This window comes from Sorex fumeus, unplaced genomic scaffold (genome assembly GCF_029834395.1).
Source record: "Sorex fumeus unplaced genomic scaffold, SorFum_2.1 ptg000070l, whole genome shotgun sequence".
NCBI lineage: Eukaryota > Metazoa > Chordata > Mammalia > Eulipotyphla > Soricidae > Sorex > Sorex fumeus.
The window spans coordinates 7,004,183-7,018,614 of record NW_026606127.1 but is presented as its reverse complement, the minus strand read 5'-3'; the positions used below and the strand labels follow the sequence as shown (position 1 = coordinate 7,018,614).

The window sequence follows — 14,432 nt, the reverse complement described above, 5'->3', positions numbered from 1 at the left end:
CAGAAATGATAACATTCTTAGGTATTTGGATTTCCTGTGGAAACTACTGGAAAGCTGAGTTTATGCTCTGGATGCCTCTGCCTGAAACAAGGTCAACAAATCATGAATGAAAAATTACAAGTTACATGCATCAAGGATTCTGATCCCAGTGGAAGGCTAGCTTTTGGGTGGACAATTTCTACTGCTGGCCTGATTTAGATTCTGATCCTGGGATACGTAACAGAAAGGAGGTAGTGACAGGTATCCTCAGAAGTGAAGCCTCTGAGACAGAATTCATTCATGCCAACTTATGGGTTATCAATGTTTGCTCATGGCTGCTACCATTATAACATGCCATTCAATGATTCTGTGGTTTCAATTTACTGTGTCAATGTAAAGATGAAGTTTCTAAATGGAAGGTAAAAATCTGAGGCCCTCAAGATGATGAATTATGGGGAGGCGGGTGGAGCTGGAGCTATAGTACAGCAGGTAGGGCATTTGCCTTGCACACGGCCTACCCAGGTTAGATTCCCAGCATCCTGTATGGTCCCCCCAAGCACCGTGAGGAGTAATTCCTGACTGCAGAGCCAGGAGTAACCCCTGTGCATCGTCAGGTGTGACCCAAAAACGCAAAAACAAAAAGATGATGCCTTACCTTTAGATATTTTGAAGTCAAGTAGAAACAGCCAGGAAGCTCACCAGAAAAGAGTTCTCCTGGGTCGAAAACATCATCACCTCTGGCGTGAGAGCATAGAGAAAATAACGTTTCCATTTTATGCCATGTTAAAGCAAGCCAGTCATGATCTTAGAAAGTTTGTCAAAGGAAAGCATGGCTATAGGAAGGATAAGATGACAACTGAATCTTAGAGGTAAAATATACAAGTGAAGAAAAGGTCAAGAAGTAGGCGGTACGATGGCGACCAGGTATACTAAGAAAAGCATTTTTTAAAAAATAAAATGCAATGAGACATCAAAAAAGACCTTTTTAAATGTTTAAGATCAGGGATATAACTCAGGGATAGAGCATTTGCCTTCCATTGTATGATGATCTGGGATTGATCCTTAGCATTGCAAACAGCATTATTTTTTAATTTTTAATTTCTTTCTTTCTTGCTTATTTGCTTGCTTGTTTTTCTTGTTTTTTTTTTTTTGGATCGCACCTGGCTATGCATAGGGGTTATTTTTAATTTTAAAAAAATTATAATTTTTATTTTTTACCTGTGGTTTAAAATTAAATCTAAAATATTTTAGAGTAAATATATGTGAAGAAGAATAAAATTCACGGGAACTATTTAGTGTTCTTAACGATACAGCAGTCAGAATTTTGAGGTTAATTTTATGGGTAGTGCATAAATAATTTTTCCCCATTATGTGGGCTGTCTTTTTATGATGGTCACCATTTTTTCTAAGTTGCAGCAACGTCTTAGTTTAATGTAGTCTCATTTGTTTATCTTCATTTCCTCTTCCTTGGTCAGTGGTGTTTCATTCTAGAAGTTTCCCTTAGCTTTAATGTCATGGAGGGATCGTCCCACATTTTTCTCCATATATCTTAAGAATTCAGGTATGTGCTTATAATAAAGTTGTTTTGAAATTTTTATCTTTGGAGATAGCTTGAAATTCAAGTGATAGTGCTGGCATTGGAATTATAGGTGATAGTGATGGTATGTTTGATATTCTTTTTCTTTAAAAAATTTATTATAGGTAAGGTCATATATTTAAAATGGTATTAACATTTATAGTCTTGGTATAAAGTTACCTCATAGCACCACCAGAAAGTTTCTATTACTCTTCACCCCCGTGATACTATATCAGACCCTATCCTAATAAATGCCTGTATCAGTCCTTTAGAGACCAAGTTGATGAAAATGGTACATATCTAAGTTTATGTACAAGATCCATTCTGCAAAGGTGCTACTTTGAGAATCTATCTCTAAACAGGAGCCAGTTTCAATATATCACTGTTATATATTTTTTCTTTGCTTTTGGAATTCGTAGGAAGCAAACATTCCCTCCACAGTAGAGTTCCATTCTTGTATACTTGACAAGGAAGGAACTTGACATCATGCTCCTTATAAGATAGTTCACATGAGATGTAGGAGGGGAATAAGTCTTTGAAGTATTTGTCTGGAAAAAGCGAAAACGTGAGAGTGTGAAAGGAAGAGAAAGAGAGAGAGAGAGAGAGACATAAAGAGAGAGAGAGAGACAGAGGGGGGATGGAAAGAAAATGTCTGCCACAGAGCCTAGAGGTAGGTTGGGGAAGTTGACAGGAGGGAAACTGGGGCCATTGGTCGTGGAAAATGGGCACTGGGAGAGGGATGGGTGTTGGATTATTGTATGACTGAAACCTGATTAGGAATAGCTTTGTATCTGTATCTCATTGGTGACTCAATTTAAAAAAATAAAAAAAATAAATATATAAATAAAAACAACAAGAACAAAAAAAAATTTAAAAAGATTAGGATCAATGTTGAGGTTAAAAAATTCTTGTCATGGGAAAAGTGATTAGATATATTAAATAACCAGAGTTTATGTGAGGATGATATAGCAGCAAAGTTCTTATGTTCTTGAGGGTGAGGGTATATACTTCTCTGTTTTATCATTTATAGTAGCAGTTCATCTCTCCTTGTTTGCACACCTGAAGCAATATGACTTTTCAGTCTTTTCTCTCAAGATGTGTATTCTATTAAGTCATCTCTTGTTTCTATAACGTTTCCAGAGCTGAAGAAAACTTGTGACCACATTCAGGAGGCCCCAAGGGTACCAGCTAGAGGAAATCCAAATAAAAATACCCCACAACACATCCTGATCAAAATGACCAAAACCTTAGACAGAGACAAAATTCTGAAAGCAACAAGATCAAAGAAAGAAATCTCTTACAAAGGAGCATCCTTAAAATTTACAGCTGATTTTTCTGATGAAACCCACATGGCCCGAAAACAGTGGTGGGACATAGTGAAAAAACTCAATGAAATAAAGTTTAAATAAAAAAAAAAGAAATTAGGTATGATATTGAGGTTTTTAATACATTTGATCTGACTTTGTGCCTGGCACTATAAAGAGGTCTGAGTTCAATTTTTTTTTTTTTTTTTGCCTGTTGCTGTCCAGGTTTCCCAGCACCACTTGTTGAAGAGACTTCCTTGCTCAACTTTATATTTCTTGAGCCTTTATGAAAGATTAGGTAATAATAATCTGAGGGCCAGCGTCAGGATATTTGACTATATTCCATTGATGTGAGGCCTGTCTTTATCTGAATATCATGATATTTTGATTACTACGACTTTGTAGTAGGGTTGCAAGTTGGGGAAGCTGTTCCCTTCTTCTTTTTAACAAATATTGCTTTAGCTTTTCATGGGAGTTTATTGTTGTGTATGAGTTTCAAGAGTATTTAATCTATTTCTTTGAAAAATGTTATGGCTATCCTTATAGGAAGTGCAGTAAATCTTTATAGAGCTTTGGTGTGTATTGCCATTTTGACAGTGTTAATCCTCTCAATCCATGAGCATGGGATGTGATTCCATTTCCTCATATACTCTCTTATTTCGTGAAGTAGAGTTTTTAGGGTTTTTTTTTGTATAGTTCCTTAAAATTTTATCACTTATCACTTAACTTCCCCTTAGTCGTCGATTTGCTCGAGCGGGCGCCAGTAACATCTCCATTTGTCCCTGTCGCGTGCTAGTGTAGCCCAATGGCATCTGTTCGAACCGGGAACATGAAGGGCCTCAAACCGATCGTTCATGATCTTGACGAAGAAGTCTGACCATCTGGAAGGTGGGCGGCCACGCGGTCTTTTGACATCCCGGGGAATCCAGTCAGTAACAGCTCTAGTCCAGCGGTCGTCTTTAAATCTCATTACGTGACCAGCCCATCCAATTTTCGACAACTTGGCATAAGAGACAGCGTCCCTGATTCTTGATCGGCGAAAGATGTCAGAACTCCGGATTATCTCTCTCATTTGAGTGAAACCTGATATTCCAAGCATAGCTCTTTCTATTCTTCTTTGGGAGACCTGAATACCATTCTCATCTTGTTTGCTTAGGGCCCAGGTCTCTGAGGCATATGTTAATGCAGGAAGAACAGTGGAATCAAATAGATGTGCCCGGAGCCGGAGGTTCTTCTTCCTCTTAGCTATTTCTTCGACGTTTTTGAAGGCATTCCAAGCCGCTCTCTTCCTCCTGCACAGCTCGGGTGCCAGGTCATTTGTCATGTTGACCTCTCGACTTAGGTACACATAGCGGTTGCATTCGGAGACAGTCATTCCATTGAGAGCGAATGGGGCATCAGGAACAAGGCTGTTTCGCATAAACATTGTCTTCGTAAGATTCAGCTGTAGTCCTACCTTTCCACACTCACCGTCAAAGTCGGCCAGCATTTGTGCTGCTTGGCTGATGTTTGGTGTTATTAAAATAATGTCATCAGCAAAGTGGAGGTGGTGTAGTTGCCGAGCATCTATCTTCAGTCCCATTACGTCCCATTCCAGTCGTCGCATGATGTTCTCGAGGGTGGCACTGAAGAGTTTTGGTGAAATGGTATCACCCTGCCGCACCCCTCTCTTGACATCAACGATCACTTCTTTGTAGAATGGTGAGATCCTGCTAGTGAATCTGTAATACAGCTCACGGAGGATCCTGATGTACTGGTCTTGAATGCCCTGATTGGCTAGGGTTTCAATGACCACTTCCGTCTCAACAGAATCAAAGGCCTTGTTTAAATCAATGAACATTAAACAGCGGCATCTTGAACTCCAGAGAAAACTCAATGAGCTTGGTTATCGCGTGGATATGGTCGATGGTGCTAAATCCTTTGCGGAACCCTGCTTACTCGTATGGTTGTCCTTCATCTAGTGTTCTGCCAATCCTATTTAGGATGACTCGAGTGAACAACTTGTAGATGACAGACAATAGGCAGATCGGGCGATAGTTGCCAATGTCATGGATGTCTCCCTTCTTGAACAGTAGTACGGTCCTGCTGGTTTTCCATTGAGACGGAAACTTGCATTCAGACAGGTAGCGAGTGAAGAGCCGAGCCAGTGTATTGATGAGTACTGACGGCAGGTTCTTCAGGTGTTCAGGTCTGACCTTGACTGGGCAGGGTGCTGTTGGTTTCTTTACCAACGAAATGGCGTGTCGGATTTCGGAAGGGAGAACTTTGGGAAGGACATATCCATCCTGTGTAATTTGGTATGTCGGCAAGTGGACATGGTTATCGAAGAGATTTGAGTAGAAGTCATGGTAATCTTCTCCATTGCCGTTCTGGAGGATGTGATGGATCCATCAGGACGTCGGAGGGCAGTCATCTTGGTCTTATAGTTGGCGAAGGACAGGCGGGCGTTACGAATACTTTTCCTGGCTTCTGCCGCATCTACCAGTACTTCTGCTCTTCTCTCTTTGAGGTCTTCCTTGATCGCATCTCTGCACTGCTTTGCGAGCTCGGATGTTAGCTTGCGGTTGCCTGAGGCATGCGCCAAACCATGCTGGCAAATTAGCTCAAGAGTTTTCGAAGATAGGCCATTTTTTGTGGCTATCTCTCTCTTGGCTTTCCTCACACATTCATGGAGGTGCTGAACCAGTGGATCGTATTCCTCGTCAATGTTGTCAACAATGGCATCTTCCCATGTTGCCGCAATAGTACCAAAGTGTAGTTCCTTAACATTTTAGTTGATTCTAATATAATATACTCGATTTTCTGAGGTATTATTGTGAATGGGATTGTTTTTCTCTATCTCTTTTTTTCTCTTTCATTTGAAATATATGGGAAAGCCATGGACTACCGGATATTGATTGTGTAATATGCTACTTTAGTAAACAAATCTATTGTTCCCAGGAGCTTTTTTGTAGGTTCTTTGGGATTTTCCAAGTATAGTATCATTTTATCTCCAAATAGTAAAAGCTTGAGTTCTTCCTTTTTTATATGGATGCCCTTGATATCTTTTCTTTTTACCGAAATCCTATGGCAAGTACTTCAAGTACTATGTTGAATAGGTGTGGTGAGAATGGGTAACTTCTTTTGTGCCTAATTGTATTCTGGGATTCTAGCTCATTGATTTCTGCTCCAAACCTTTAGTTTTCTCCCCGTTGAGAATAATGCTTGCTGTGGGTTTGTGGTAGTTTGCTTTGACTAGATTGAAGAAAGTACTTTCAACTCCCATTTTCTTGAGAGTTTTTCACCATGAATGGGTGCTGGATCTCATCAAATGCTTTATCTACATCTATCGATATGATGATATGACTTTTATCTTTATTTTATTGAGATGGTGTATTCTGTTGATTGACTAGAGAATGTTAAGCCATCCTTGCATCCCCAAGATAAACCTACTTGGTCATAGTGTGTGATATTTTGTTGAGTTTCTGGATTCCCTTTGCTGGTATTTTCTTTAGAATCTGTGTATCTGTATTCATCAAGGAAATAGGTCTGTAATTTTCATTTATTGTGGTGTCTCTGTCTGCTTTGAGTATTAGGGTGATCTTTGCCTCATAGAAGCTATTTGGGAGCATTTCTGTTTCTTCAATTTCCTGGAAAATCTTAAAAATGTTGTCAGCAGTTCCTCTTTAAAGGATTGAAATATTTCACTATTGAATCCATCTGGGCCAAGGATTCTGTTTGGGGGGATATTTTGACCATCATTTCAATTTCCTTGGTAGTGATAGGTTCAAGTATTCCAAATCTTCTTGGTTCAGCCTTGGGAGGTAATTGGAATCCATTAATTTATCAATTTGTTAAAGATTCTCTCATTTCCTGCTGCAAAGATTCTCAAAATAATCTCTGATGATCCTATGGATTTCTGTAGTTTCTATTAGGATACCCCCCTTTGCATTTCTGATTCGATTTATTAGAATTCTTTCTGTTTCTTTGAGAGGCTTCTAGAGGTTTATTGATCTTGTTTATTTTCTCAAAGAAACAGCTTTTGCTTTTATTGGTCTTCTGGATTGTATTTTGGGTTTCTAGCTCATTGATTTCTACTATAAATTTTATTATTTCCTTGCTCCAGCCTAGTTTGCACTCCTTTTGTTGGTCATTTTCCAAAATCTTGAGCTCTAATTTATTCATGTAGGCCCTTTCTTTCTTCCTGATAAATTCTGGCAGAGGTATAATCTTTCCTCTTAACACTGCTTTTGCTGTGTCCCACAAGTTCTGGTAGCTCGCGTCCTCATTCTCATTTGTTTCTGGAACCTTTTTATTTCCTCTTTGATTTCTTCTCTAAGCCAACGGTTGTTCATTCCTTCACTTAAGTAAAATATTTCCTTGCTGAGATTTATTCTGTTTGATCTATTGAGAAGTGACAAAGTAGTGTTGAAATCTCCACCTAGTACTGTTTTGCTATCAATGTTTTTCTATAAGTCTATTAGAAGTTGTTTTTAAGTATTTTGCTGGTCTGTCATTGAGCATCTACATTGAGGAGGGTGAGTTCTTTCTGATGTAAAGATCCCATGATCATGCAGAAATGACATTCACTGTCTCTTATAACCTTTAGCCTGAAGTCCATGTGGTCTGATACTAGTATGGCTACTCCAGCTTTGTGGAGGTGTTCTTTTCTTGAATACTTGTTTTCCAGCCTTTTACTTTTAGCCCATGGTTGCTTTGATTGCTCAGATATGTTTCTTGCAGGTATCAGAATGTTGGGTTCAGTGTTCTAATTCATCTTCCTATTCTGTGCCTCTGAATTGGCACATTTAGTCCATAGACATTGAGAGAGATTGTTGTTATGGGGATTTGTGCTATCTTTATGTAGAATTTTTGTACTTGTGGGAATTGCCTTAGCTTAAAGTAGCCATGTTAGTTCTTCTTGCAACAAAAATATGTAACTCTTTACAAGTTTGCATATCATCTCTGTGCAAGGACCATGCTCCTCATTGTATCATTTCAATTTTAGTATATGTGTAACCAAACCTAGTAGGAGTTATTTTTTCTGTTCTAATTAATTTGAGTGTTGTCCTTACTTACCCTATGGCAGACAGTGGTACCTAATCAAAGAAAGTATTTCAAAGCAGCTTGATAGATTTAGAACTTTAATGTCCCAGAAAGAAAAATATGGTTTTTACCATATTATCTTTTACCATAATCAAGGCATCAGTTTTACAAAATAATTCTTTTGGAAGATGTTATATGAGTCCTGTTTAATGCACTTCCCTGAAACCTTCATTAAGACCATTAAACTAGAGCCTTTTGCTGTTCTCACCTCAGTTCCGTGTACATCTCCAGGAAAAGGTGGATGGTGTTGTCTGCACTTTGACCACCTTGAATATAAGTAGGATTTTTCTCCTGAAGGAAGAGGTGAGGATCATATTGATGATTTCATTCCACATTATTATAAGTTCAACTTGAATGGAAGTTGACACTTATGAGGCTCCTGTAAAGGACAGAATAAAGGGTCTCAGTGAAGTTTAATGGCCAACACACATTAACAACACAGATGACTCAAAGCAGCCTGTGTGCATCTTTATGTATAGTGAGTTTCATATCTAATGATAGTGATTCTCAGTCATGACACACAGGCAAAACAGACCTATAATTAAAAATCTAGTTATCTGAGCAGAGTGGGGTTTCTTAGGTGATTGAACAAGTGTGTAGTAATTTATTACTAAGCACATACGTAGTTAGAATGATGTGTACTTTTTGATCTAAAATTAATTCCAAATATGTCTAAAATGACAGTCTCCTGACCCCACACCTGGCTTTCTTCACCAGGGTCCCTTGGAGGCGGTGTGTTGAGTTTCCCTCACCGCGCCGAGCAGAGCCCCGGCACCTGAAGACCTCTGCAACCAGCCATAGGTACGCTTTATACCACTCTCCCCAAGCTTGAAGGAGCCTCATGCATGAACGAATATGACAGAGGAACCCAGGTGTGCGCAACCGGGGGATGAGATATCCAAGGCTGCTCAGATCAAGACTGGGCCCCCTCCAACCAGATCCCCCATCTCCTAGTAGCTAAGTGTTACAACCATGAACTGCCCCTGGAGCCATGTAATCCCATCAATGGCCAAGATACAGAGACTGGATTTTGTTGATAAGACAACAATTATTGTCCAGTTCTCACTCTGAGAGAACCTGGTAGGCATTTGTGAGTGTCTTGCCCTTGTGTTTACCAGTCATTTACACTTCTTTCAATACATTTTATATATGATCATGGTTTATGCTTATTTTTAATATTGAAGTTTAATAGCTAAATACTGATTTTTTTCACAGCACTAATTTATTAAGAACATTCATCCTTGGCCTATATTAATTGCCAGTATTTGTTAGTTTTGCTTGTTTTTTGATTACTTAAATTGGTTTTGGTCCTTTTCTTTCAGGTTGAAAAATTTTGACACAAATGAGTATATGTTTTTATTTATCTTCTACAGTTTTAAACTGAGAACAACTGTTTGTTTTGTACAAATAAGATACCTGTGCATTTACTATTTCTTCTCATTTTATTTACATTTTCACACATCTCGATTCATCTACAACTTAACCTAGTAAGTGTTGTCATATTGAAAGAAACCACCAATTTTTTCAATCATAGCACTGTAGCACTGTCCTCCCGTGGTTCATCCATTTGCTCGAGCGGGAACCAGTAACATCTTACAACAAATTGTGAGACTTGTTGTCACTAGCTATGGCCTATCGAATACGGCATGGGTAGCTTGCCAGGCTCTTGCTATGTGGACGAGATATTCTGGGTAGCTTGCCGGGCAGAGGAATCGGAATCAGGGTTGGTCTCCCACAAGGCAAATGCCCAACCCGATGTGCTGTATACGTTATCTAAAATATACTAGTAATAACAAATGTTGTTTCTTTAACAGTGCAATATAAACAATTATTTAGTAATTTTCTTGATTTGTTAATGAAATAGCTAAGCTCTTGAGCATCATGGGAGTATTTTTCTAACACAAGAGTCTGACGAAGGTGAAACTGTTATAACCGTCTTGTAGAATTCCATCTCCCTAGCCTGCTTCATTCTACCCCACTCTCTATCCAATCCGATCTTCTTCTGGGATTCTGACCTCCTGATTGGCTAGCCTCTACCTTTCACCTGCCTACTTTATGACATCATTCTCCCACCAAACGAACCACCAACTGGTAGAATCTTGGGGGTCCCATGTAGTTGTTTGTAAACAAATTTGAATCTTCATGGCAAGTGACGAGTGACCAATGACCAATCACCAGTGAGCAGTCGTCTGTACTGAACACTTGTGGTCTTAAGCTGCTTCAGTGTTCAGACGTAATCTCCTACTGTCTCCTCTTCTCGTCTACCTTTCATCGGTATTTCCTCTTCTCTCACCATGTCAGGTAAGGAATAATACTTTTCAAAGTTTTTCATTAGATTTATCATCCCTAAACTTAGCAGTCAAGTAAAAACAGCACGTAGTAATGAAAGAAAATATTCAAATAGAATTTTATAAGCCTCATTTTAGCTTGACTTTGACATTTGCTGTGTGATTTTAGACACTGGCTTACTTTCTCTCACATACAAAGTGTTTTTCCTCATTGATTACATTATATTTTACACATACTTAGGAGCTCAAATACACAAACAAACATACACACACACACACGAACATATATATTTATATATATGTATATATATATATATGAGGTTTGATTCTCTGTGTTTCTTTTTCCTTTTAATATTGAATTTTACATGATATTCACTGAAAACAAGTAAATCAGAGACAGTATTTTTACAGAAATAGAAAATATAGATGCTGTGAAAAACTGTTAATATATACTAGCATGTGTTCTCTGTAGTGGTCTCTCCACTTGTATTTATACTTCAGTATTGTGAATATAGTGATATTACAAAGTAGTAATCATTGATCTTTGAGATTTCTATTTAAACCAGGTAATAAGAAAATATGGGGCATGGGGAAGGTGCGGAGTGCTGAGCATTAGGGAGGCAAGACCTCTAAGGTAAGCAAGTTTGGAATCACTTTCATCAAACATTGACCAATCGACACCAAGACAATATGAGGGAGAAAAAAATAGGAAAGAAAGAAAGAAGGATAGAAAGAAAGAAAGAAAGAAAGAAAGAAAGAAAGAAGGAAGGAAAGAAAGAAAGAATAGGGACTTCGATTATCAAGGAAGAGGAAAACGTTTGGACATAAAATTGAAGAGAACCAAAGACTTAACATCAAAAAAGAAAGAATATATATATGAAATATGCTGAGAATAATTCACTGAGAGCAAGTCAAAGAATTTTACTTCAATAAATGTCAGGACTAGAAATATACTATGCCTTCAATAGGGTACCAGTAGGAAAAGCTCTTTATCAGAAAGCCATCCTTCCTGGCTTTTTTCCTTATTATTTCTTAGAACACAGTACTTGGTACTTGACAATTTGGAGTATAAACACGCTTCAGAAATGATGCTCCCCATAAATAGCTAATAGTGCTTATCTAGGGCGGTGGAAGACACAGAATCTTCAATGTTTTTATTACATTCTGGTTTTTAAGTTCATGTATGCGCTGCCTGTTAAAATTTAAAAAATGGTATATTCTAACTTGAATCAGGAGGTTTGATTCATTTGTGTGGTCAGTAGGTTCCAGGTTAAAGCTGCTTGTCATCTTTACAAATATTATTTCATGTGATTTTTTCTTCCTAACATGAGAGTACTTTGATAATAGTCAAGTTTTGTTTTTAGATCCTAAAAGGAAATAGAAAAATCAAGTCTCACATGACTAATTACACATTTTTGTCATATTTGTGAATTCTGAGTTTTCCTACATAAAGATATTTTATGGGATTTTGGTGCTCATTTATTAAACATTGAGAAGAAAGTTTTCCTGTTTGATAAAGATAATTCTAATATAGGCGTTGAAAGTAAATTTGCATTATTTTGTGATCACTTTTTAAATGGTCTTTTCTGTTTCTTGTGTGATCAAGTGAAATCCTCTGTTATGTTTAACACATGTTGTTTGCTGGTTAATATTCAAAGGTACTGATGAGTATAATTTTTTGTAATTTCGAAGTTTCTTTCTGTGTTTTACTCATTTAAAACATTTCATCTCTATGAAATACAATCACGTTTATTCCTATTTTCTTTTTGTTATGTAGTTACTGATAAATCCTTTCTCTTTAATGGACTGGTAAAGTGTCACTCAAAAATCACCTTCTATTCCATTTTTTGGCTAGCAGTTTTTACTAAAATAAAATAGAGTCTTCATATTGTATATGTGGAACAATTTAGTAATAACCTTATTGTACTGTTTTATTTGGTTTTGTTTGGGATGCCACCCACTGTTATTCAAGGCTTACTCTTGGGTCTGTTCTCCATAACATACTGTACTATGCTGCTTGCTACAGAGCCCAGATTTCATTAATATCTACATAATTCTTTTTCAGTTCTGTGATACATATTTTTCATGATGTTTTCTTTACACTTCCTCCTATGTAAATCACATTGAATAGAAAAATTATATTCGTGTATGCATTATTATTCTTAGAGTTATGAGTATCTACATTGTTGATAAACAACTTAAGACACAGAATTTAAATAAAGTTTTCCTTCCAAAAATATTTCTTGGGAAAAACTCAAGTAATGATTTTTGAAATGGATCAAAAATCAGGGTAACCGTCAATGCATCAACAAGATTAAGTTGTATGTGAACCATAAGTAACAGGTACTCACCTGATCTTGGGGAAGTTCCCATAATATCTCCAGCCCAAAGTAACCTGGCGCTGACACCAACTCCAACTCAGGATCAAAAAGGTAAGAATTTTGATCAGATGAAAAGTGGGCTTTCAAAACCTCTGGAGACCTACCAGATCCCAGTAGACCTAGATCATGCAAAGATCTGCAGGTAATGAACACCACTGACACCATCACTCTGAAGCAGGTGCAAGAAAATTCAAGTGGCACTAAGCGGACCTCCCATGCAAAAGGGAAGAACAAAAAGGAGGCTTCTGAACCTCTTGAGGGATAACCCAAGGCCAAAATCCAGCCAAAAGTCTGAGAATGCTTGCTGAGGGGAGCAGGGATTGTTTGTAATGCTGCAGTCAGTGAGAGGTGTCCTGTGACCACAGCCAAAACTAACAGCAAATCTCACAAATCTGCCTCCAGCAGGATCAGCAAGACAAAGAGCCATGGGCAGGAGAAGATAAAAAACACCAGAGAAAACTCTAAGAAAGTTAATGAGTGTAAGCAGCTAGGGAACAAGGTCAAGGCAGAAGAAAAGTCCACCATTGGCAAGATGAAATGCAAGGAAACTCAACCTGAGTTTTGCCAAGAGGCAGTTAAATAACCCCGCCGCTACCTAGACATACACATGCTGGATTCTGTCCAAATGTTTCATGCTCTGGGGAAGAGTGATCCAAAACTTGGAATCTTTTCCTCCCAGGTGCTGAGTAGCGCAAAGAACCCCAAAGATGTCAAGCCATCCTCAGCTGTCAAGCCATGGCTAGGTGCTGCACGGGATGCAAAAGGCCTTGAGAAAACTCAGGTCAAAGCACAGAAACCAAGTAGCAGTGCTGATAAACGCTCATCTCCATCCCAGTCTGAGCTGCCACCTCCTGGGAAGGTCAAATTGGTACCTTTGCCGTTTCTTACCATGGAGAATCCACAAGCTGAACCTGTTCCTCGGAGACGAAAATCTGAAGCCACACATCTTCCTGCTGCAGCTAACCCTGCCAAGCCTGGCTCTACCAATGCAGCTCAGCCAAATGCTGCCAATTTTTCCCCGTCAACCACTGCATTTTTGACTGGTCCTTCCAATCCTGCTTAGTCCATTTCAACCAACCTATCTCGACCAGGTTTGCAGAACCCTAGTAGCCGGCCTATTCATCAGCCTGCAGCTTCTAGACCTGATCCCTACAAGACAGCAGCTGGCACTTCTCTACAGCGGGAGGCTCCTCCTGTCTGTGTGAACAAGCGCCAGTCTCCACCCAAACGTCAGAGTCACTTTCTCCTCCAAGACTTCCGTTTCCAACCTAAACCATGGAGAAAGCCCAATGTTCCCGAGCCAGTCATGTCAAAGCCCATCACCAAAGAGCAGAGACCAGAGCGTGAGGCTATGAAAAGGAAGGCTCAGCAGGAGCGTGAGAACGATGCCAAACACACCTCTTTGGGGGAAAGTGCAGTTCTTTATTGAGAGGGAAAAAGAGTTGGACATCTCTCTCTACTATGGCTACGTAATGTAAGAGCTGGAATGGTAGGTTCCACTTTAGGTACCAGATGGTTGCCCTAGGCAAACACTGAAATGCCATACACCATTCATTTATTCTAATTTTTTTTTTCAAATTAAAGAGATGCATCGAACTCGGGTCGGCCATGTTGGCTGTGTGCAAGGCAAATGCCCTACCGCTGTGCTATCACTCCAGAGATGCATCATAGTTAATTGATTGTTAATAAATGTTCTGAATTTTGAGATGCTGTCAACTGTGGTTGATTTTGGGAGTGGCTCGGTGTTGAAGGAGGAGCTGGGAAAGAATGGGAAGTTAGATAGAGGAAAAAGGGGGAATAGACAAGACTCTAAGAAATA

General features: G+C 38.8%; 1 pseudogene; it reads right to left on the bottom strand.

Moving 5' to 3' along the window:
- Nucleotides 1–7,766: 7,766 nt before the first annotated feature.
- Nucleotides 7,767–7,863, bottom strand: LOC130037062 (uncharacterized; annotated as a pseudogene).
- Nucleotides 7,864–14,432: the final 6,569 nt, after the last annotated feature.